Source organism: Meriones unguiculatus, chromosome 3, assembly GCF_030254825.1.
Source record: "Meriones unguiculatus strain TT.TT164.6M chromosome 3, Bangor_MerUng_6.1, whole genome shotgun sequence".
NCBI classification, from domain to species: domain Eukaryota; kingdom Metazoa; phylum Chordata; class Mammalia; order Rodentia; family Muridae; genus Meriones; species Meriones unguiculatus.
This window is the reverse complement of record NC_083351.1, coordinates 64,602,234-64,626,909: the sequence shown is the minus strand read 5'-3', so window position 1 is coordinate 64,626,909 and position 24,676 is coordinate 64,602,234.

Sequence of the window (24,676 nt, the reverse complement as noted above, 5' to 3'; positions counted from 1 at the left end):
GGAAGAACCCTGTGCTCAGATATTTTGGTTCTGTTGCTCTCCTTGTGGAGTTCCTGTTCTTTCCAGATCTTACTATTTCCCACTTCTTTCATAAGATTCCCTGCATTCTGCCCAAACGTTAGCCATAAGTCTTAGCATCTGCTTTGATAGTCTGCAGGACAGAGCCTTTCAGAGGCCCTCTGTAGCAGGCTCCTAACTTGTTCCCTGTTTTCTCCTTCTTCTGATGTCCATCCTCTTTGCCTTTCTGGATAGGGATTGAACATTTTAGCCAGAGTCTTCCCTCTTGATTAGTTTCTTTAGGTGTACAGATTTTAGTAGGTTTATCCTATATTATATGTCTATATGACTGAGTATATACCGTGTGCATCTTTCTGCTTCTGGGTTACCTCACTCAGGATGATCTTTTCCAGTTCCCACCATTTACCTACAAATTTCATGATTTCCTTGTATTTTGTTGCTGAGTAGTATTCCATTGTGTAGATGTACCACAATTTCTGTATCCATTCTTTAGCTGAGGGGCATCTGGTTTGTTTCCAGCTTCTTGCTATTACAAATAAAGCTTCTACAAACATAGTTGAGCAAATGTCCGTATTGTGTAATTGAGCCTCTTTTGTATGTATGCCTAGAAGTGGTATAGCTGGATCTTGAGGAAGTGCTATTCCTAGTTGTCCGAGAAAGCACCAGATTGCTTTCCAGAGTGGTTGTACAAGTTTACATTCCCATCTGACAAAGAGCTAATATCCAGTATATATAAAGAACTAAAGAAGTTAAAAAGCAGCAAATCAAGTAATTCAATTAAAAAAAATGAGGTACAGAGCTAAACAGAGAATTCTCGATAGAGGAATATCTAATAGCAGAGAAACAATTTAAAGAAATGCTCAATGTCATTAGTCATCAGGGAAATGTAAATCAAAATGAGACTGAGATTTCACCTTACACCTGTCAGAATGACTAAGATCAAAAACTCAAGTGACAACACATACTGGAGAGGTTGTGGAGAAAAGGGAACCATTTATTATTCATATAAAGAAAAGCAACTGATTTTTTTGAAGATTTTTTTTGAGTTAATTTTGTACTTAGCCACTTTGCTGAAGGTGTTTATGTTAATTATCATATAACTTATGAATAGACATACCCTCCCTCTGAATTTTTCCTTTCTAATTTGTAGCCCCTTCATCTCTCTTAGTTGACTTATTGCCTTAGCTAAAATTTCAAGTACTATGTTGCATAGATATGGAGAGAGTGGACAGCTTTGTCTTGTCACTGATTTCAGTGAAATTGCTTTAACTTTCTGTATGGGCCTTGTATTTCTGATCTAATTCTTTTATCATAAAATGGTGTTAGATCTTGTCAAAGGCTTTTTCAGAGTCTAAAAAATTGGTCATGTGATTTTTATTTTCTTTCAGATTGTTTATATGGTAGAATACATTGATGGATTTTCATATGTTGAAACATTCCTGCATTCCAGGGATGACACCTACTTGTTTATGGTGGGCTTTGTTTGTGATGAGATCTGGGATTTGGTTTGCAAGTATTTTTTTTTTTTTGAGCATTTTTGAGTCAATGTTCATGAGGAATATTGATCTAAAACTCTCTCTCTTGTTTGAATCATTTTGTGGTTTAGGTATCAAAGTAACTTAAAAATTAGTTTGGAAATGCTCCTTCTTTCTCTATTTTGTGGAATAGTTTGAAGAGCATTGATATCTATTCTACTTTGAAAGTCTCATATTTATTTATTTATTTATTTATTTATTGGATGGTTGGTTGGTTGGTTGGTTGGTTGGGAGATTTTTGATGACTGCTTCTATTTCCTTAGGGATTATCGGTTTATTTAGATTGTTAATGTGATTTTGATTTAACTTTTATAAGTGGAATCTATTAAGGAAATCATCCATTTCATTTAGATTTTTCAGTTTTATGGAGTCTAGGCTTTTGATTCTTTGGATTTCCTCAGTATCTGTTGTTATGTCCTGTGTTTCATTTCTGATTTTGTTAATTTGGATATATTCTCTCTGCCTTTTTAGTTAGGTTGGCTAAGGGTTTATCTACCTTGTTGATTTTCTCAGAGAACCAGCTGTTAGCTTCATTCATTCTTTGTATTGTTTTCTTTGTTTCTAAGTTAGTGTTTTCTGCCCTCGGTTTGATTATTTTCTGCCATCTACTCCTCTTTAGTGTGTGCTTCTTTTTGCTCTAGAACTTTCGATGCACTGATAAGCTGCTAGTATGAGACCTGTCCACTTTCTTTATGAAGGCACTTAGTACTATTAACTTCTTTTAGCGCTACATTCGTTGTGTTCATAAGTGGGGTATGTTGTGCCTTCATTTTCACTGAATTCTAGAAGGTCTTTAATTTCTTTCCTAACCAAGTGGTTATTGAGAAGAGAGTTTTTAAAATTTCCTTGAGTTTGTAGGCTTTTTGTTGTTTCTGTTGTTGTTAGAGACCAGCTTTAGTCCATGATAAGACAAAAGGAATTATTTTAATATTCTTGTATCTATTGAGGCTTATTTTGTGACCAAGTACATAGTGAATTTTGAAGGTCTCATACCCTCCTGAGAAGAAGGTATATTCTTTTGTGTTTTGGTTAAATGTTCTGTAGCTATCTTTTAGATCCATTTGATTCATAACATTGAATAATTTCATTATTTCTGTTTAGTTTCTGGCACATTGACTTGTCCATTGTTGAGAGTGGAGAGTTGAAGTCTCCCACTATTAATGTGTGAGGTTCAATGCGTGATTTAAGCTTTAGTAGTTTCCTTTAAAAATATCAGTGTCCATGCATTTCAGATATAGATGTTTAGAACCGAGACATCAGCATGATAAATTACCCCTTTGATGAGTATGAAGTGTCCTTACCTATGTCCTCTGATCACTTTTGCTTGAAAGTCTATTTTATTAAATGTGATGGCTACTCCTGCTTGTGTCTTGAGTGTATTTGCTTGGAAAGCCTTTTTATCTAGCCCTTTACTCTGAGGTAATATATATCTTTGTTGCTGAGGTAAGTTACTTGTATGCATCAGAATGATGGGTCCTGTTCTTGCATCTTCTCTGTTAATCTGTGTCTCTCTGTCTGTGTCTTTCTTTCTTTCTTCCTTCCTTCCTTTCTTTCTCTCTATCTTTCTGTCTTTCTTATTTATTTATTTATTTATTTATTTATTTATTGAAATGTATGTATTTACTTTACATCCTGATCATAAGCCCTTCCCTCCACTTCTTCCAGTCCCTCCCTCTCACCCTCTTTACCCTATCTATCCCCCCATTGTCCTCAGAAATGGGAAGCCCACCCCCAAACCACCCCAGCACATTAAGTTGCATCAGATCTGAGATCCTCCTCACCCACTATAGCCAGTCAAGACACATGGCTAGGGCAAAGTGATCAAAAACAGGCAACTGAGTCCATGTCATGGGCAGAACCCACCAAACTTACTAGGGAACCCGCATGAAGATCAAACTGCAAAAAAGCTTTGCTGGATATAGTAGTTTGGGCTGGCATCTGTGGTCTCTTAGGGTATGCATGATATCTGCTCAGACCCTTCTGGCTTTAAAATCTATATTGTGAAGTCTGGTGTAATTCTAATAGTTTGGTCTTTATATGGTACATATATCCCTTCTGACTTTTAATATTCTTTCTTTGTTTTGTGCTTTTAGTGTTTTGATTATTATGTGGGAGGAGGATTTTTTGGTTTTGGTTCAACCTATTTGGTATTCTGTGGGCTTCTTATACAGTTTTGTATATTTATAGGCATTATTTCCTTTAGGATAGAAAATGTTCATATATAATTTTGCTGTAGATATTTTCTGTGCCTTTGAGCTAGGAATTTTCTCCTTTTTCTATTCCTAATTTTGGATCTTATGTTTGAATCTTGTCATGTGGTCCCAAATTTCCTGGATATTTTTTGGGTTAGAAAGGTTTTAGATTTAGTATTTTCTTTGAGTGATGTATCACTGTCTGTTTTCTCTTTTCATTTAATATATATTTTAATTATTAATATTTATTCACTTTGTATTCCAGCTGTAGACCTCACCCTCATTCCCTTCTAATCCTCCCTCCCTCCCCCCATCTCCTCCCATGCCACTTCTTCAATTCACTGATGGGGAGGACTTTCTCTGCTTCCATCAGAACTTAGCCTATCAGGTCTCATCAGGACTGTCTTTCATAGTCTTCCTCTGTGGCCTGGTAAGGCTGCTCCCCCATTAGGGGAAGGTGATTAAAGAGCTAGCCACTTAGCTCATGTCAGAGAAAGTTCATGTTCCCCTTACTAGAAACCTCACTTGGATACTGAGCTGCCATGGGCTACATCTGTGCATGGGTTTTAGGTTATCTCCAAGAATGGATCTTAGGTGGAGTATCAGTTTCCGAAAAGACATTTGTACCCACTTTTTTTTTTTTTTTTTGGTTCTGTTGCTATCCTTGTGGAGCTCCTGTCCCTTCCAGGTCCTTCTATCTCCCCTTTCTTTCATAAGATTCCCTGCACTCTGCCCAAAGTTTGGCTATGAGTCTCAGCATCGGCATAAATACCCTGCTGGGTAGAGTCCTTCAGAGGCCCTCTGTGATAGGTTACTGTCTTGTTCCTTTTTTCACCTTCTGATGTCTGTCTCTATTGCCTTTCTGAATGAGGACTGAGCAGCTTATTCAAGGTCCTCCTTCTTGATTAATTTTTTAGGTATAAAGATTTTAGTATGATTACCCTATTTTATGTTGAATATCCACTTATAAGTGAATATATACCATGTTCGTCTTTGTGCTTCCAAGTTACCTCGCTCAGGATGATCTTTTCTAGATTCCCACCATTTACCTGCAAGTTTAATGATTTCCTTGTTTTTAAATTGCTAACTAGTATTTCATTGTGTCAATGTACCACAATTATGTATCTATTTTTCAACTGAGAGATGTCTGGGTTGTTTCCAGATTCTGGCTATTATGAATAAAGCTGCTATGAACATGGTTGAGCAAATGTCCATGTTGTATATTTGAGAATCTTTTGGATATATGCCTAGGAGTGGTATAGCTGGATCTTGAGGTAGCACTAGTCCTAACTGTTTGAGAAAGCACCAGATTGATTTCCAAAGTGGTTGTACAAGTTTATAGTCCCACCAGCAATGGAGGAGGGTTCCCCTTTCTCCACATCCACTCCAGCATGTGTTGTCATTGAGTTTGATCTTAGCCATTCCGATAGGTGTAAGGTGAAATCTCAGGGTCATTTTTATTTGCATTTCCCTGATGACTAAGGATGTTGAACATTTCTTTAAGTGTTTCTCTGCCATTTGATATTCCTCTATTAAGAATTCTCTGTTTAGCTCAGTACCCCATTTTTCATTGGATTACTTGTTTTGTAGCTTTTCAACTTCTTGAGTTCTTCATGTATTCTGGTTATTAGCCCTTTGTCAGATATAGGGTTGGTGAAGATCCTTTCCCAATCAGTCAGCTGTCATTTTGTTCTGATGACACTGTTCTTTGCTTTACAGAAACTTTTCAGTTTCATGAGGTCCCATTTATGGATTGTAATTTTTAGAGCTTGTGATGTTGATGTTCTATTCAGGAAGATGTCTTCTGTGCCATGAGGACAAAGCTCTTTCCCACTTTTTGTTTTAACAAAGATTCAGTGTGTCTGGTTTTATGTGGAGGTCGTTGATCCACTTGGATTTTAGATTTGTACAGGGTGATAAGTATGGATCTATTTGCATTTTACATATGTAGATAGCTAGTTAGATGAGCAACATTTGTTGAAGATGCTATCTTTTTCCATTGTATGATTTGGGCATCTTTGTAAAACCCAGGTGTCCTTAAATATGTGGGTTTATTTCTGGGTCTTATATTATATTCCATTGATCCACCAGCCTGTTTCTTTCTTTCTTTCTTCTTTTTTTTCACCAGCCTGACTCTATGCCAATACCATGCAGTTTTTTATTACTCTTGCTCTATAGTAAAGCTTGAGATCAAGGATGGAGATACCTCTAGAAGATATCCTATTGTAAAGGACTGTTTTTATTGATTCTGGGTTTCTTGTTACTCCCTATGGAGTTGGGAATTTTTCTTTCAAGGTCTTTAAATAATTGTGTTTGTAAATTTATGGGATTTGCATTGAATCTGTAGATGGTTTTTGGTAAAATAGCCATTTTTACTACATTAATCCTGTCAAGGAATGAGAATGAGAGATCTCGCTATTTTCTGATATCTTCTATCTCTTCATTCTCTGATATCTTCTATCGTCATAGCCTGGAAGTGTTTTCTTTTTTTTTTTTTTTTTTTTTTTTTTTTTTTCTTCATACAAGTCTTTGACTTGCTTGGTTAGAGTTACACCAAGATACTTTATGTCCTTTGTGGCTTTTGTGAAGGGTGTTTTTTCCCTAATATTCTTTGTCAGTCCATTTGTCTTTTGTATACAAAAGGGCTACTATTTTTTGTCAGGGTGGAGGTTGAGTTAATTTTGTATCCAGCCACTTTGTTGAAGGTGTTTTTCAGCTGTAGGTGTTCCCTGGTAGATTTTTTTCAGGGTCACTCACGTATACTATCATATCATCTGAAAATAGTTATACTTTGACTTCTTCCTTTCCAAACTGAATCCCCTTGACCTCCTGTATTTGTCTTATTGCTCTAGCTTTAACTTCAAGAACTATTTTGAAGAGATATGGAGAGAGTGGGCAGCCTTGCCTTGTCCCTGATTTCAGTGGGATTGATTTAAGTTTCTCTCCATTTAGACTGATGTTGGCAATATGCTTGCTGTATTGCCTTTACTATATTTAGGTAAGTGGTTTATATCCCTGATCTCTCCAGGACTTTGAACAATAAACGAATGTTGGATTTTGTCAAATGTTTCTTCAGCATCTAAGGAGATCATCATGTGTTTTTTTCTTTTAGTTTGTTTATATGGTGGATTATGTTGATGTATTTCCATATATAAAATCACCCTTGCATACCAGGGGTGAAGCCTACTTTGTCATTGTTCACGGTATCTTTGATATGTTCTTGGATTTGCTTTGTCAGTATTTTGTTGAGTATTTTTACATCGATGTTCATAAGGGAAATTGGCCTGAAATTCTCTGCTTTGTTGGGTCTTTGTGAGGTTTAAGTATCAAAGTGACTGTGGCTTCATATAATGAGTTTGGTAATGTTCCTTTTGTTTCTATTTTTGTGAAATAATTTGAATAGTATTGGTGTTAGCTCTTCTTTGAAGGCTTGGTAGCATTCTGCACTAAAACCATCTGGCCTGCATTTTTTTTGGATGGGAAACTTTTTATGATAACTTCTATTTTCTTAGGTGTATAGGACTATTTAATTAATTTACCTGGTCTTGACTCAGCTTTGGTAAGTGAAATCAATCAGGAAAATTGTCCATTTCATTTAGATTTTCAAATTTTGTGACATATAGGCTTTTGAAGTAAGACTTAATTATTTTATTTCCTCAGTATCTGTTGTTATGTCCCCCTTTTCATTTCTGGTTTTGTTGAATTGAATAGTGTCTATCTGCCTTTTAGTTTGACTAAGGGTCTGTCTCTCTTGTTGATTTTCTCAAAGAACCAGCTCTTGGTTTCATTGATTCTTTGAATTATTTTATTTTTCTCTAATTTATTGATTTTAGCCCGGAGTTTGAATATTTCCAGCTGTCTACTCCTCTTGGGTGTGTCTTCTTCTTCTTTTGTTTTTCCTTAAGGTTTTCAGGTGAGCAGTTAAATAACTTGTATGAGATGTTTCGAATTTCTTCTGGAAGGCATTTAGTGCTATGAACTTCCCTTTTAGCACTGCTTTCATTGTGTCCTGTAAGTTTGGGTATGCTGTGTCTTTATTTTCATTAAATTTTAGGAAGTTTTTAATTTCTTTTTTTTTTAATTTCTTCCCTGACCCAACTTCATTGAGTAGCAAATTGTTCAGTTTCCATTTGAGTGTAGGCTTTTCACTATTTCTGTTGTTGTTGAGGTCCAGCTTTAGTCCATTGTGGTCAGAAAGGATACAAAGGATTATTTTATTGTTCTTGTATCTGTTGAAACTTGCTCTTTGACCAACTATATGGTCTATTTTAGAGAAGGTACTATGAGGTGCTAAGAAGAAGGTAAATTCCTTTCTGTTTGGGTGAAAGGTTCTGTAGATGTCTATTAGGTCCATTTGATTCATGACCTCTGTTAGAATCATTGTTGCTTTGTTTAATTTCAGTTTTGTTGACCTCTTCTTTGCTGGGAGTGGGGTCTTGAAGTCTCCCACTATTAATGTGTGGGGATCTAACATTTTAATATTTCTTTAACAAATGTATATATCCTTTGTATTTGGGGCATAGATGTTCAGGATTGTGATGTCTTCCTGGTGAAATTTTCTCTTGATGAGTATGAAGTGTCCTTCCCCATCTCTTTTTATTAATTTTGGTTGAAAGTCTATTTTATCAGATATTAGAATGGCTACTCCTGCTTGCTTCTTGAGTCCATTTGCTTGGAAAACCATCTTCCAGTCCTTTACTATCAGGTAATGTCTATCTTTGTGACTTAGGTGTGTTTCTTGTATGCAACAGATTGTTGGGTCTTGTTTGCATATCCATTCTGTTTAGCCTGTGTCTTTTTATTAGAGAGTTGAGTCCATTGATGTTGAGGGAGATTAATGACGAGTGGCTGTTAGATCCTTTTATTTTGCTTTTGATTGTAGTAGTGTTTGTGTGCTTAGCTACTTTTAATTTTGCTTCAGTGAGGTTATTTTTTCCTGTGTTTTCCTAAATGTAATTAGCTTTTCTGGGTTGTATTTTTCCATATAGTTACTTCTGTAATGTTGGATTTATGGGTAGGTATTTTTTTAATTTGTTTTTGTCATTAAATATCTTGTTTTCTCCATCTATCATGACTGAGAGTTTTTCTGGATATAGTAGCCTGTGCTGACATTTGTGTCTCTGAGGGTCTGCATGATATCATTCTAGGCCCTTCTGGCTTTAATAGTCTCTGTTGAGAATTCAGGTGTGATTCTCATCATTCTTTCTTTAAAAGCTGCCTAAAATATTCCAGTGAAGATCTATTTATCTGTAAAAATAAAATTGTGCATTTTGCAGTTAAATGAATAGAACTGGAAAACATCATATAGAGAGGTGACTTTACTCAGAAAGACAAACGCCATCAATTCTCACTCATATGTGAATTTTACATTAATTTATTTTTAATTCTCTACTAAGCTTACATTACCTGTAGAATCCAGAAGACTAGTGAGAGAGACCTTAGGTGAGGATGTGATTCTCATACATAGATCACTGCAACAATGGAAACCCAAAGTAATTTTGAAGCATCTTAAGTAGATAAGAATGGAGGCTACACAGGTTATCTCAAGAACACACAGGTGTTAAGCTAGCTTGGGTCAACCAGAAAAATATTTCTTTGGAAGGAGCAACAGGAAGTGGACAAATGACTTGGTTAAGCTAAAACTTTGTTGCAATGTTGGTGTGATGAGATTTTGATAATTTCCCTTGTGATGGAATTGACCGTCGGATGTGATTTGGAAAGAATATTCCCTTATAGTTAACACTAAAAAGTCATTACACTAAATAATTCTTCTCAAATTATGTTCAAGGTGAAATGTGTTTTTCATAGTCCTCAGGTCCATGATTTAATTATCTTAGAATAAGGATTTGAAATAGATGCTATAATATTGTTATAAGCACATTTAATATGGGTAGATTGCTGATCAACTTGAGCCATTGACATTCTGTGCTCACTTTGCACAGTCAATAATTCTTGGTGAAACTTCAATGGTTCACTCAAGCATGGACACGATTTTTAAGCCACACAATTGTTGCCAAATTATTTTATTTCAGTTTTTCTCAGAGATTACAACTATGTAGGTAATGCCTGAAGACAGAAATAAATATTTAATAAATAAAGTTAACAATAATCATAGATGAAGATCAAGCTCTTGCAAGACTCGGCCTTGATTCAAATATTTTCTTCTTAGCCCAATTTCCTTTACTTTCAGTAAAACCTTTACCCACCTTCTACTTCTCGAAGACATTCTCTAGCTCATTGTCTCTTCAGCACCATAGATTACTAAACACGGGTTACTATTTTATTAACAGTTCACTTTCTGTTTTCCCTCTTACTACATGAGTAAGTTTCAGAGGAACAAATTTATTTCTCTTTCATTTCTGTAAGCATGGATTCCACAGGAGACTTTAAGATATAGCTGACATTTAACAGAAAATAATAGGTTGATATATGTCATTGCTAAAGTAGTTTCTATTGTTTTTATTGGAAAATACTCATTTGCAAAGTCACAGAAAAGTTCGTAGAGGTGCTCCATGGTCTTCACCCAGAATCAGTTCATCATGTATAATTAAAACACAGTATTAGAAGCCAGCAGACAGACATTGGCATACTCTTTGTGTATATCTTTGTTATTTAATCATGTTTAGACTTGTGTAGACATCACTACAACTAAGTGAAAGAATTGTTTCTTAACCACAGGTCTCTCTCAAGCTCCTTATTTATAGTCATTTGACCTCCTGAATAACACCATCCACAGCATAGGACAACGAATAAGGTGTTTGATCACTTCATAACATTATTTCAAGAACTCTATCACAATAGGGCATGCCATAGGTAGCCTTACATAGGTAGTCAGTGCTGAGCAAGGAAAACATGGGTTGTTAAAACAAAACAAAACAAAACATAGCTACAGTATCTGGAATAGGACATCTCTCAAGAAGTAGTAGCAGATCAAAAAGGAGGAAATCATGAAATTTGCAGACAAATGGTGGGATCTAGAAAAGATAATTCTGAGTGAAATATCCCAGAAGGAGAAAGACAAACATGGGATATACTCATTTATATAGACTTATAAGATATGATAAACATAATGAAATCTATATATCTAAAAAAGATAATCAATTGAGCAGACATGGGGTAAGATGATCAATCCTCGTTTAGAAAGACAGATGGGATGTGCATTGAACGTATGACAGGAGTCTACTGAGTGCATCTGAAAGACTCTAACTAGCAGTGTTTTCAAAGCAAAGACTCATAACCAAACTTTTGGCAGAGTACAGGGAATCATAAGAAAGAAGGGGAGTTAGTCTGTTGGGGAAAGGATAGGAGCTCCACAAGGACCAAATATATCTGGGCACAGGGTCTTTTCTGAGACTGACATTCAACCAAGGACCATGTATGGATATAACCTAGAACCTCTACTCAGATGTAGCCTGTGGTAGCTCAGTAACCAATTGGTTTCCCAAAGTGAAGGGAACAAGGACTATTTCTAACAGGAACTTAATGACTGGCTCTTTGGTCTCCCCACCCCCGAAGGGAGTAGCAGTCCTGTTAGGCCACAGAGGAGGGCTTTGAAGCCAGTCCTGAAGATACCTGATAAAACAGGATCAGATGAATGGGGAGGAGGTCCCCCTCCCCATCAGTGGACTTGGAAAGGGGCACGGTGGAGATAAGGGAGGGAGGGAGGGACTGGGAGGGAATGAGGGATCGGGACATGGCTGGGATACAGAATTAATAAAATGTAACTGATAAAAAAAATAAAAAAATAATAATAAAATAAAGAAAAGAAGTAGTAGCAGATGAAGAGCAGGGTGTCTAAAAGAATCTCTAAACCTCAAGATATTGTCATTGTCTTTTGTTAATCACAAATAAAAGTGATGATACACATATCTAAACATAGTAAAGGCAATATACAGCAAACCTATAGCCAACATCAAACTGAACGGAGAGAAACTTAAAGCAATCCCACTGAAATCAGGGACAAGACAAGGCTGCCCACTCTCTCCATATCTCTTCAACATAGTTCTGGAAGTCCTTGCTAGAGCAATAAGACAGTTGAAGGAGATCAAGGGGATACAAATTGGAAAGGAAGAAGTCAAATTATCACTATTTGCAGATGATATGATAGTATATGTAAGTGACCCCAAAAACTCTAGCAGGGAACTCCTACAGTTGATAAACACCTTCAGCACAGTGGCCGGATACAAAATTAACTCAAAAAAATCAGTAGCCCTCCTGTATACAAAAGACAAAAGGGCTGAGAAAGAAATTAGGGAAACAACACCCTTCACAATAGCCACAAATGACATAAGGTACCTCGGAGTAACCCTAACCAAGGAAGTCAAAGACTTGTATGAAAAACATTTCAAGTCTCTGAAGAAAGAATTAGAAGAAGATATGAGAAGATGGAAAGATCTCCCATGTTCATGGCTTGGCAGGATTAACATAGTAAAAATGGCCATTTTACCAAAAGCAATCTACAGATTCAATGCAATTCCCATCAAATTACCAACACAATTCTTTACAGACCTGGAAAGAAAAATTCTCAACTTCATATGGAATAACAAGAAACCCAGAATTGCTAAAACAATTCTCTACAATAAAAGATCTTCTGGAGGTATCTCCATCCCTGATCTTAAGTTGTATTATAGAGCAACAGTTTTAAAAACTGCGTGGTACTGGCATAAAAACAGAATAGTGGATCAATGGAACTGAACAGAGGACCCACACACTTATGGACACCTGATCTTTGACAAAGGCGCCAAAACCATACAATGGAAAAAAGATAGCATCTTCAACAAATGGTGCTGGTCCAACTGGATGTCAACATGTAGAAAAATGAAAATAGATCCATACTTATCACCCTGCACAAAACTGAAGTCCAAGTGGATCAAAGACCTCAACATAAAACCTGACACATTAAATGGGCTAGAAAAAAAAATGGGGAACACCCTAGAACTCATTGGTACAGGAGAAAACTTCCTGAACATAACACCAACAGCACAGGCTCTAAGAGCAACAATCAATAAATGGGACCTCATGAAACTGAAAAGCTTCTGCAAAGCAAAGGAGACCATCACCAAAATAAAGCGACTGCCTACAGATTGGGAAAGAATCTTCACCAACCCTTTATCTGACAGAGGACTCATATCCAGTGTATATAAAGAACTAAAGAAGCTGAAAAGCAGCAAACCAAGTAATCCACTTAAAAAATGGGGAACAGAGCTAAACAGAGAATTCTCTGGAGAGGAATATTGAATGGCAGAGAAGCACTTAAAGAAATGCTCAACCTCACTAGCCATTAGGGAAATGCAAATCAAAACAACCCTGAGATTTCACCTTATACCCATGAGAATGGCCAAGATCAAAAACTCAAGTGACAACACATGCTGGAGAGGTTGTGGAGAAAGGGGAACCCTTCTCCACTGCTGGTGGGAATGTAAACTTGTACAACCTCTCTGGAAATCAATCTGGCGCTTTCTCAGACAACTAGGAATAGTGCTTCCCCATTATCCAGCCATACCACTCCTAGGCATATATCCAAAAGAGGCTCAAGTACACAAAAAGGACATATTCTCAACCATGTTTGTAGCAGTTTTATTTGTAATAGCCAGAAGCTGGAAACAACCCAGATGCCCCTCAACTGAAGAATGGATGCAGAAATTGTGGTACATCTACACAATGGAATATTACTCAGCAATGAAAAATAAGGAAATCATTAAATTTGCAGGTAAATGGTGGGATCTGGAAAGGATCATCCTGAGTAAGTTGTCTGCAAAAAGTGAGCCTTCTGCAAAAAGACACACATGGTATATACTCACTCATATAGACATGCAACATAGGACAAACCCACTATAACTTGTGCATCTAAAGAAACTAAGCAAGAGAGAGGACCCTAACTAAAATGTCCAATCCCCATCCGGAAAGGCAAAGATGATGGACATCAGAAGAAGAAGAAAACAGGAAACAACCTAGGAACCTACCACAGAGGGCCTCTGAAACCCTCTGCCCTACAGACTATCAAAGCAGATGCTGAGCCTGATGGGCAACTGTTGGGCAGAGTGAATGGAATTTTATGTAAGAACTGGGAAATAGTAAGAGCTGGAGAGGACAGGGTCTCCACAAGGAGAGCAACAGAACAAGAAAATTTGAACACAGTGAACCTCCCAGAGACTCATACTCCAACCAAGGTCTATTCTTGGAGATAACCCAGAACCCCTGCACAGATCTAGCCCAGGGCAATTCAGAGTCCAATTGGGTTACACAGTAATGTGAAGACAGACTGCCTCTGACATAATCTGATTGGCCTGCTCTTTGATCACCTCCCCCTGGGGGGAGCAGCCTTACCAGGCCATAGTAGAGGACAATGCAGCCACTTTTGATGTGAACTGATAGACTAAGATCAGAAAGGAGAGGAGAACCTCCCCTATCAGTGGACTTGGAGAGTGGCATGCATGCAGAGGGAGGAGGGAGGGTGGGATTGGGAGGGGAGGAGGGAGGGGCTTATAGGGGGATGCAGAATGAATAAAGTGTAATTGAGGAAAAATTTAAAAAAAAAAGGGAAAATAATTTAAGAACCTTAAATGACTTTCAAATGTGGAGGAAAACATGGAGTTCGTCAATTTACATGGAGCACGTCTCGCCCCTGAGGTCAATGGTCTCCTGAACCTGCTCAGACCTCGGACACTACCACTGCTAGTTCTAGAACTGATGCAGGATGTTCCAACGAGGGGGTTAAGGCTTCTCATAATATTTCCTATAAGCCCACACCTGTTTGTTTATATCCCCCATTTTTATTCATTATTAGCCAGATAGAGCCAAGTAATTGTGGTGATGATACTTGCTTTTTTGCCCAATGCTGGAATGCTAGTGAATTTAGGTATGCCCTGGTTACTCACATGCCTTGCTGGGTGCCTGTACCTGTTGATGCCCCTCACGCTATGACTCTCTTCAGACAGAAAAGGGATCTTGGAACTACAGCCGCCACTGTTACTGCCATCTCATTGGCGGCTGTTGGAGCTACCACCAGGGCATTAGCCATGAGTCATACTGTGCAGACTGATCAGACCCTGAATAATCTTTTAGCCAATGTAGCGCATGCCTTAGATGTACAAAAAGGAATTAATACTCAACGAAAAGGAGGCTTGATGGTGTTCAATCAGAGGATTGCCCTCGCGCAGGAGCAAATTGATACCCTATGGCAAATCGCTCAACTTGGCTGTCAATGGAAGTATGCTGGACTTTGTGTCACTAGCACACAACATGAGAATTTTTCCTGTGCTGCAAATCTGTCTAAACAATTGTCTAGCTATATTTTAGGTAATTGGACTGGATAATTCGATACTATGATGGAGCAACTGAGAGTGGCCATTATCACAGTAAATTCTACCAGAGTGGACGCAGGACTAGTGACAGGATTATCACCATGGATTGCTGCAGCCATGAATCATCTGAAGGAATGGGCGGGCATGGGAGCGTTAGCAGGCCTTCTGGTGTTGGTCTTCTTGGTTTGCCTGTAGTGTATATGCAAGATTAAAGTCTCACAACAGCGTAATGCAGCCATGATCATTCAGGCCTTTACAGCCATTGAAGCAGGACAGTCTCCTCCCCAAGCATGGTTGGCTACCATAAATGCTAAAATGTTATGCTCAGGATGCGAGGCTAAGCACTGCACTCAGGGTCAGCCGCTTTCGACCCAGAGAAGAGCAAGTCTGATTGCATGCGGGTTGATGCCCCAGGTCCCGCCTCTGAGAAAAAGGAATCAGATGGGTCTGATGCTCTTTGGGTGGATGATACCTAAATGAACATCGGTACAAAGTCCCAATTTATTTCTAATATCAGAGCTCAGACCTCTACTCTTGCCTGATGCGTCTAAAACAAAAAGGGGGAACTGTAGAGAGCTGTGGAATGCTATGCCTTAAAGTTGGAGCTGGTTTCCGCCTTCTACCTTCTCGATGGTGAGTGCTCTCTGTCACAAACAACTCCACATTTGGCTAAGGCTGAGGATCGGGCTTGCTTCCATGTATGTGGACCTATCTGCATTGCCCACATGGCTCGCTGGGGTTGGCTACCCAGAGGCTATATAAGCTGTGGGCTGGCTTCCCCCAGGGTCAGATGATTGTTCAAGGTTACTGAATAAACTTCATTAAAAAAAAAATAAGAAGCCTTATACTTGGGTTCAAGTTGTAGCTCAGTAGTAGGTGCCTACATAAAATGCACAAGGTCCTGAAAAACAAAAAAGAAATTTTTTGATGAAATAAACTGAAACCTTTGATTCACAATGTCATAAAAATGTCTGAGATTTTAAAAGTCTTTTCAGATTCAAAAAAAAGACTTTTAGTATCACTAAAATACTAAAGGATCCTATAAATTAATAAGAAAAAGACAAGCAATGTAATTGAAAATCATATAAAGCAAAGGTCAAAGTGTATCAAGTTTTCCAATTGTACTACAATTAACCAATGCAAATAAAATAGCAATTTTTGCTTCTTAAAAAATAATACAACACACACACACAAAAAGTGATTATGCCAATTTGCTGAAAATACCATGCTTTGAATATAGGGCATGGCGAAATCTATATCAAAACAATTGGAAAACTTTCTTCCTGGTGGCTAGCTTTCACAGAGACAGGGTTTCCTTTTCCATTGTTTTCTCAGTCAATATTTCAAGGATCAACCTAATTATGACCAGTGAAATTCTTTTAGAGCTATGCGTCTTCCTTAATTCATAAGTTGAAAGAACCTCAGTCATAAATATGGAATAACATGACTAACCAATACAAGAGCCTGCCCTCACACCTTGTCAGACATTATTTGGTGTTACAGAGGTATTTTATTTGCTAGAAAGATGAAATACTAGGCAGAGTTTTTATGAATGTATTCATCTGTTTTGTGTATGATTCTGTGTGTGTGAGTAGAGATGTGATTGTGTGAATATATGTGTGTGTATGTGAAGTGTGCATGTGTGAGTCCATTCACTAATGCTATTCATGTAGGTTTAAAAGAAGGAACAAATGAGAACCTTCATAGAAACCGACAATGGTTCTCTTGCTCTCCTTGTGGAGCTCCTGTCCTCTCCAGGTCTTTAATAACTACCTTTTCTCTTATAAGAGTCCCTACACTCAGCACAAAGTTTGGTTATGAGTCTCAGCATCTGCTTTGATACACTGCTAGGTAGAGTCTTTCAGAGGCCGCCTGTGGTAGGCTCCTGTCCTGTTTCTTGTTTTATCCTTCTTCCAATGTCCTTCCCCTTTGTCTTTCTAAGTGGAGATTGATCATCTTACCCTGATTCTCCTTGTTTAGCTTATTTAGGTTTACAGATTTTAGTATGTTTATCCTATCTTATAGGTCTAGTACTACCCACTTATAAGTGAGTATATACTGTATGTGTCTTTCTGCTTCTGGGATACCTCACCCAGGATGATCTTTTCTAGATCTCACCATTTGCCGCAAATTTCATGATTTCCTTGTTTTAAATTGCTGAGTAGTATTCCTTTGTGTAAATGTACCACAATTTCTGCATCCATTCCTTCATTAATGGACATCTTGGTTGTTTCCTGGTTCTGGCTATTACAAATAAAGCTGCTACGAACATGGTTGAACATATGTCCTTGTTAAATACTTGAGCATATTTTGGATATATGCCTAGGAGTGGTATAGCTGGATCTCGAGGAACAGAATCAAAATATCTGGGCTCAGGGGCATTTTCTGTGACTGATACTTCAACCAAGGTACATTCATGGATATAACCTAGAACCTCTGCTCAGATGTAGACTATGGCAGCTCGGTGTCCAAGTGAGTTCCCTGGAGAAGGGCATGGGTGGAGATAAGAGAGGGAGGGTGGGATTGGGAAGGAATGAAGGAGGAGGCTACAGCTGTGATGCAAAATGAATAAAATGTAATTAATGTAAAAACTAAAAATTTAATTAAAATAAGTAAATACATAATAAAAACTTACAACACACACAAAGAAACTGACAACGTATTGTCATATTTAGGATCTTGCACTTTTTCAATTAAAAAATGTACTACATGTAATTTCTGTATGTTAATATTACCCAAAAGCACACATTGAGTTTGAGTGATCTGATTTAAGTAATCAAGGTTTTGAACAGTAGAAATAAAGTTGAAAATGCACTTTTTTCATTTTTCCTATGTAAGCATGTCAGAAAGTTTCTCTTGAGTACCCTAAGTGGTGGGGGGACTTCCTGATTGATGAGTAATCAGCCTTCACAATATTGTTAGACATCCCAAATTACATTATAAAGTGATTATTTCTCATTAGTTTTCAAACAATTTTATTAAATACCTCTTCATCTGATAACCAGTTCAATGCTTTGCATCTATATCCTCTAACTTTGTCGATCAATATGTTGTCTATGAAATTAATTATATTTTAATACCCATATTGTCTAATTGCTTCTGTTGTACAAATGCCATTTCAGCTCCATTTAATTTCCATTTATACATAAATTTCCCATTTTTTTCTAATGCATTGACTTTTTCTTAATGATTGATAATACATTCAATTTGTTGGGTAGCAATCACTTAATAAAGTAATGTGTTAATAAAACGGCATTGCATGTATAATTTGTTTTCACTTTGTAATAGAATGTTTTTTGATGTGGCTATATTAATTACTGTATTTTTCCTTTATGTGGTATGTTTATAAAATATTTATTTAAAACATCCAGCCTCTGCAATCAAAAAGGAGGAAATCATGAAATTTGCAGGCAAATGGTGGGATCTAGAAAAGATCATTCTGAGTGAAATATCCCAGAAGGAGAAAGACAAACATGGGATATACTCACTTATATAGACCTATAACATATGATAAACATAATGAAATCTATACACCTAAAAAAGATAATCAATTGAGCGGACATGGGGTAAGATGATCAATCCTCATTTAGAAAGACAGATGGGATGTGCATTGAACGTATGACAGGAGTCTACTGAGCGCATCTGAAAGACTCTAACTAGCAGTGTTTTCAAAGCAAAGACTCATGACCAAACCTTTGGCAGAGTACAGGGAATCATAAGAAAGAAGGGGAGTTAGTCTGATGGGGAAAGGATAGGAGCTCCACAAGGACCAAATATATCTGGACACAGGGTCTTTTCTGAGACTGACATTCAACCAAGGACCATGTATGGACATAACCTAGAACCTCCACTCAGATGTAGCCTGTGGTAGCTCAGTAACCAATTGGTTTCCCAAAGTGAGGGGAACAGGGACTATTTCTAACAGGAACTCGATGACTGGCTCTTTGGTCTCCCCACCCCCGAAGGGAGGAGCAGTCCTGTTAGGCCACAGAGGAGGGCTTTGCAGCCAGTCCTGAAGATACCTGATAAAACAGGATCAGATGACTGGGGAGGAGGTCCCCCCCATCAGTGGACTTGGAAAGGGGCACGGTGGAGATGAGGGAGGGAGGGAGGGAGGGACTGGGAGGGAATGAGGGATCGGGACACGGCTGGGATACAGAGTTAATAAAATGTAACTGATAAAAATAAATAAATAAAAATAAATAAAAAAAAAAAAAAACATCCAGCCTTGATGCCAGACCATGAAAATATTGTCTTGTGCTTTGTTCTAAGATTTTAAAGTTGTGACTTTTGCCTTAGGGTTTTCATCAGTTTGAGTTAAATTTTTTTATGTAATATTAGTCAAAAAAGTACTTTGTTTCTATAGAGCAAATTTCTAAGAACTTGGGATTTTGTGGAGTATTCATACATTCCTGAGCACAGACAGAAGCAGTTTATACTGTCTTTAAGTTTCACAAATTTGAGCTCCCATTCATTGGGATGGGCTCTTTCCCACCAGGTCTGAAGTGCAAGGACATTGCACTCTGTGTAGGATCATGAAAAAACCCAGGAAGACTGTCTTGTAGTACTAAGGTACTTAGTAACTTCATGCAGAGTGTTGTCTGATGAATCCCTCCTCATTTTGAAGGACCATGAAAACTCTTTACACACAACCGCCTTTATCTTCAAGACAATAACAGGTATCTCGATAGTCTCTGACTACCCTGAGCTTGAATATTTCTAAATTCCAATGACATTATACAGATTTATTTCTACTTCTAAAGGCTCAGCTGATTAAATTCATTTAATCAAGGTAAATTTTTTTACTATACACTGAAATGATATAATTAATTATATTTTCAAGATGTAATTAATTATGCAATGAGAATCAATTTTATATGTGATATAAGGAGTGGATATTATAATGATTTCTTCAGGTTTCTTTTGGATTTTCTTTATAGGAAGCTGAGATATGAAAACACAGGGTTTCATTCCATTTCAAGTACATTAAACATTATTTTTAGAATTCAAAATTTAATTCATAATACAGGTAATCACTTCATACAACATGTGATCCATGTAGCTTTTATTATGATGAAATATCCTTCTCTGAATATGATTCAATGAAATTAATAATTATGAGAGAAGTAAAATATGTATGCCTTATTAATAACTGATTGAAAACTGAATCCTGGATAACTTTTAATAATATGCTTGCCAAACTGAATTCAAAGCAGTAACTCAAGTATGAACATATGGATAATCCTATCAAAGTAAAAAGACAGAGCTATTGTGTGAGTACATTTAGGCTTCTCAGTAGCTGGGCTTCTGCAAATGTTTGAATCTTCTCTCTCTTTTCTTCATTTCTAATTCTAACGAATGCAGCCAAACGGACCTTTTTGAATGCATCTGCATATCTCGGGAGCTCCCTAAATTATTGTTTTGATTTTCTATAAAGTGAACATTCCATGCAAGGCTAACCTTAACAGAATTGCTCCTACCACATATCTATATATCTTGACTTAATAGAAATAATTGAAGTAAGTGAGCTTCCATTTCTAATTGAATTATATGGCATATATATATATATATATATATATATATATCTTCCTTTTTTAACTTCTTTTTTTGTTCACAAGGACTTTTCTTTCTATAGACTTTCACTCTAGAGAGGAGCCAAGAGAGCAGCGAGCTAACTAAATCATTCAAATGTAAAGTCAGTGAAACTTGTGAAGGTGAAATGACTTATTTGCTTAAAATCATCCTGAGCTGAACCTTAAAAAGAGACCATGTGGTTTTAAATCAACTTTTGTAAAGGTCTGTTAGTCTACAATACCACATAGTTCATAAGTATAGAAACAGAATGAATTAGAAGTTTATGAACTACTTGTTAAATTTCAGAAGATCATATAAGCAGATATGTGTGTCACATGATTCCGTTGAGGGTTCAGGAAATGTCTTGGTTGATAAGTGAGGTCTGCACTGCCATGAGAATCTGAGTTCCATCCCTAGCATCCATGTGAACTGTTAGGTGCAGTGATATATCATTAATCACACATTGGGGACATGAATATTTGGGAGATGAGTGGCTGTTGAGGTCATTGACCCACCAGACTAAACACATCAATGAGTTCCAAGTTCATTGAAAAACACTGTCTCAAAAAATAAGGTGAAGTGTTTTCATGGAAGACATTTGATGTCCACATACTCTCTACATATGCACATGCATGTACATGCACACACCCACATGCATATTTATCCACATGCACAAACACATGAATTCCATAAGACATTCTCAAGTTGTTCTTATCAAATTTCTCTTTAATATAAAATACAAGTCTCTTTGCGGTTAAGTCAACTTCTTATTTTTATTTCTACTTTTTAAAAAATATATTTCTAATTTCAATATGAGCTTAAGTGACTGGATATGGCAGAATACTACTGTGCCCTTCCCACCGTTGATATTCCATAGAATCAATACTATTATCAAACATTTCAGCTGACGGAATGTTTTACATATTGTACTCATGCTATCTTTACAAACAAATGTTACTGAACTTGGAAAACCAAAATCTAGGTGCTTCCTCTTTCTCTGAAACACGTGAGCCCTTTTCAGATTTACTTTTTGTTTACTCTGGAAGATGCTCTCAAATTTAAGGTAGCATATCAACCAAACTTCTCTCTGTCTCCACTTATGCTGAATACTCCCCATGCCAGGACTGCCCTCACCCTTACAGTCAACTTCTCATTATTTTTGGTGTTGATTCACTGAGCACTAGAAGCCACCCTTTGGCTAAATAATATTGAAAACCCACTAAAAATGCCACACATTAACATACAATTAGCTTCTCTTGGAGCCCAGGCTAAATTATTACTGTGATCACAGGAGACAGGCAAGAAGGGTTTGTTGGAAGATAAAATTCAACAGTAGCTGTAACCCTATCCTTCAGAGTTATTGATTTACACCCCTGGGTCCAGTTAACAGAAGGACTTACCATTCATCACAATTAATGTGAAAGCCTTGTAAGATATTAGATTAGGACCAGGAAGCCAAGAGGCTGTGCAAAACTCCTTATGATAGAGTTCTGAGAGGCACAAATTCGAAATGGAGAACTTGAAATGGTAGCAGAAGGGCTGTTTTATGGGAATATGGGATCATTAGAAACGTGCCACTTGCCACATCTTCAGTAAATCATGATTGTGCCTCCTCCAGCACACTAACCGCTTCCGCTTCCAATAGATCCTAAGTACGGGGAAGGGGATGCGGATGGGAATGTACACAAAGCACCGTGATGGTGTTCTTGGATCAACAGAAGCAGCAAACTGCTGAAGTGATGAAGGGGCTGGCAATTGAGTTCATGTCAGATACTATCCTCTCCTTACAGGGAACCCACATGGAGACTGAGCTACATCTGAGCAGGGGGTCTTGTTCCTCTCTATGCTTGGTCATTAGTTGATGCATCAGTTTCTGCAACTCTGTCCCACCCACACCTGGCCCTGATTTTTTGGGTTTTGCTGGTCTCCTTGTGGAACTGCTGTATCCTGTGAATCTGTCTATATCCCCCTTCTTCCATGAGGCTCCCTGTGCTCTGTCCAAGTTTTGGCTGTGAGTCTCTGCTTCTGCTTTGATCCCACACTGTGTAGTCTTTTAGAGGACATCTCTGGTAGGCTCCCATCCTGTTCCCTCTCTTCTTCCACTTTTGGTATCTATCCTGTTTGCCCTTCTGAATGAGAATTAAGCATCTTCCCCAGGGTCCTCCTTGTTTAACTTCTTTTGATCTGTAGATTTTAGTATGTTTATCCTATAATGTATGGCTTATATATTTTAAGCTCAAACATAAATTCTGTTCTAATATATATGAAAACTCAAAATTGCTAAAAATGAAAACATTCATGAATTGCCTTGAAAAACATATGGAGATGAATAATGGAGGACTTAAAGTCACTGTGCTAATATGCAACTCAAAATCTTGAAGATAACATCAGGCTTGGGTACAGACCAATTGAGATTAATTCACCTTGTACATGTGACATAACCATGATAGCATCCCACTTTCTGCCACAGCAGCCTACCTCAGCAGTTCTCAGCAGTCCACCACAGCTGTCTTTCTTCAAAATCAACAGCCGGACCCCAACTGGAGCTGCACAGTTACTACCACATCGGACCTCCTAACATCACATTAGTCCACCTACAAATATAGCAGCCTTCCTTCCATCTAAAACTCCAGCCCTTTATTTCCTGTCACATCCCCCTAATTTTCACGGCTACAGAATACCAACCATCACTTCACTACTGATTAGTGACAAATATATTGTAGTTTCTTCTAATACCAGTACACAATGAAGTCTCAAAATCCAAAAATAAAACTGCAATTTAACATATAAACTATAAGGCTTCTAAACTTCCTCCTGCCTAAAGATAATGCTATAAACTTAAGAACTATAGAAATTGTAGCGATATTGATAACAAACAGCACCAATAGCCAAATGGTAGAAAAGACAGATCTAACGACATAAACTAAATTCTGTCAAGGGAAGACATGTATCCAATTTTGGAATCAAATGCTATCTAACTCAATCTACAAATTTGTACAGTTTCCATAATTTAATGAAAAAGTGTTAAAGACAACAAAAAAGACAAAAACATGCTGTCATAAGACAGAATAATAAACACTTTATCAAAAAATGGAAGCAGCCAAGTGAGATACTAATATGGAAAGCATAAACAGCATAAATGGCTTCCTCTTCTATATTCATGTGAAGAAATATCTGTTGAAGCAATTGGAACCAAAGCAAATGTTAACATAATCAAGAATCAAACACAACATACAGTCAGATACAGGTATCAGGACACCTAAGATAGAAGGTACTTTAAGCTCATTAGTGAACTAGGAACCAACCTAGGAAATAGTTTACTGAAAGGAAAGTTAAAACAAAACATGCTCTTTAGATTCAACTGAAAAAGCTAAATAATAATAACAGAAGACTAAAACCCAATCGGTGGTAACCAATATAAAACAATGCAGAAAAAAATTAGAGTCAAAGAGAGAAAAAAATGGGTAAGTATCAGAAAAGTTAATTAATAAACATTCACAAAATAATTTCAAACGCTATATCACATACCTGAGGGGGGAAAACAGTAAAATAACAAAATTAAAGGGAACCATTTTGCAACAGTGAGAACCACCCTCAGAGAGAGAGAAAAAAAAAAGAAACAGTGAAAAAGTCAGATTGTGTTGGTGAATTGGAGCTGTGTTCTCAGAAAGAACCTATGATGCCTTGTGATACCAGATATAGAAAATAAATATTGATGCCTGGCTCTACAAAAATATTTTTCCAGCTTTCCTTACTGACAGGGCTAGAAGTAATAACCCTATCAAGAGTGAGCACATCTAGTTCCTACCCATTTGTTTTCTCAAGCATCATTTTGCAATAAAACTAACTGGAGATTTTTATTGAAATAACCCACTGAAGGGCAGGGCAGGAAAAATATTATTTTTTTTCCTATTTTTTTTTATTTGAGGCACCATGTTGTGCTAGAAAATAAAGTGCTTAAAAAAGAGAATTTGGTGGAAAGATATCTGGGTTTTTAAAGTTCCCCCTTACTGTCCCAGGGTTAGATCTTGGTCAGGCAAGTCAACTGGCATGA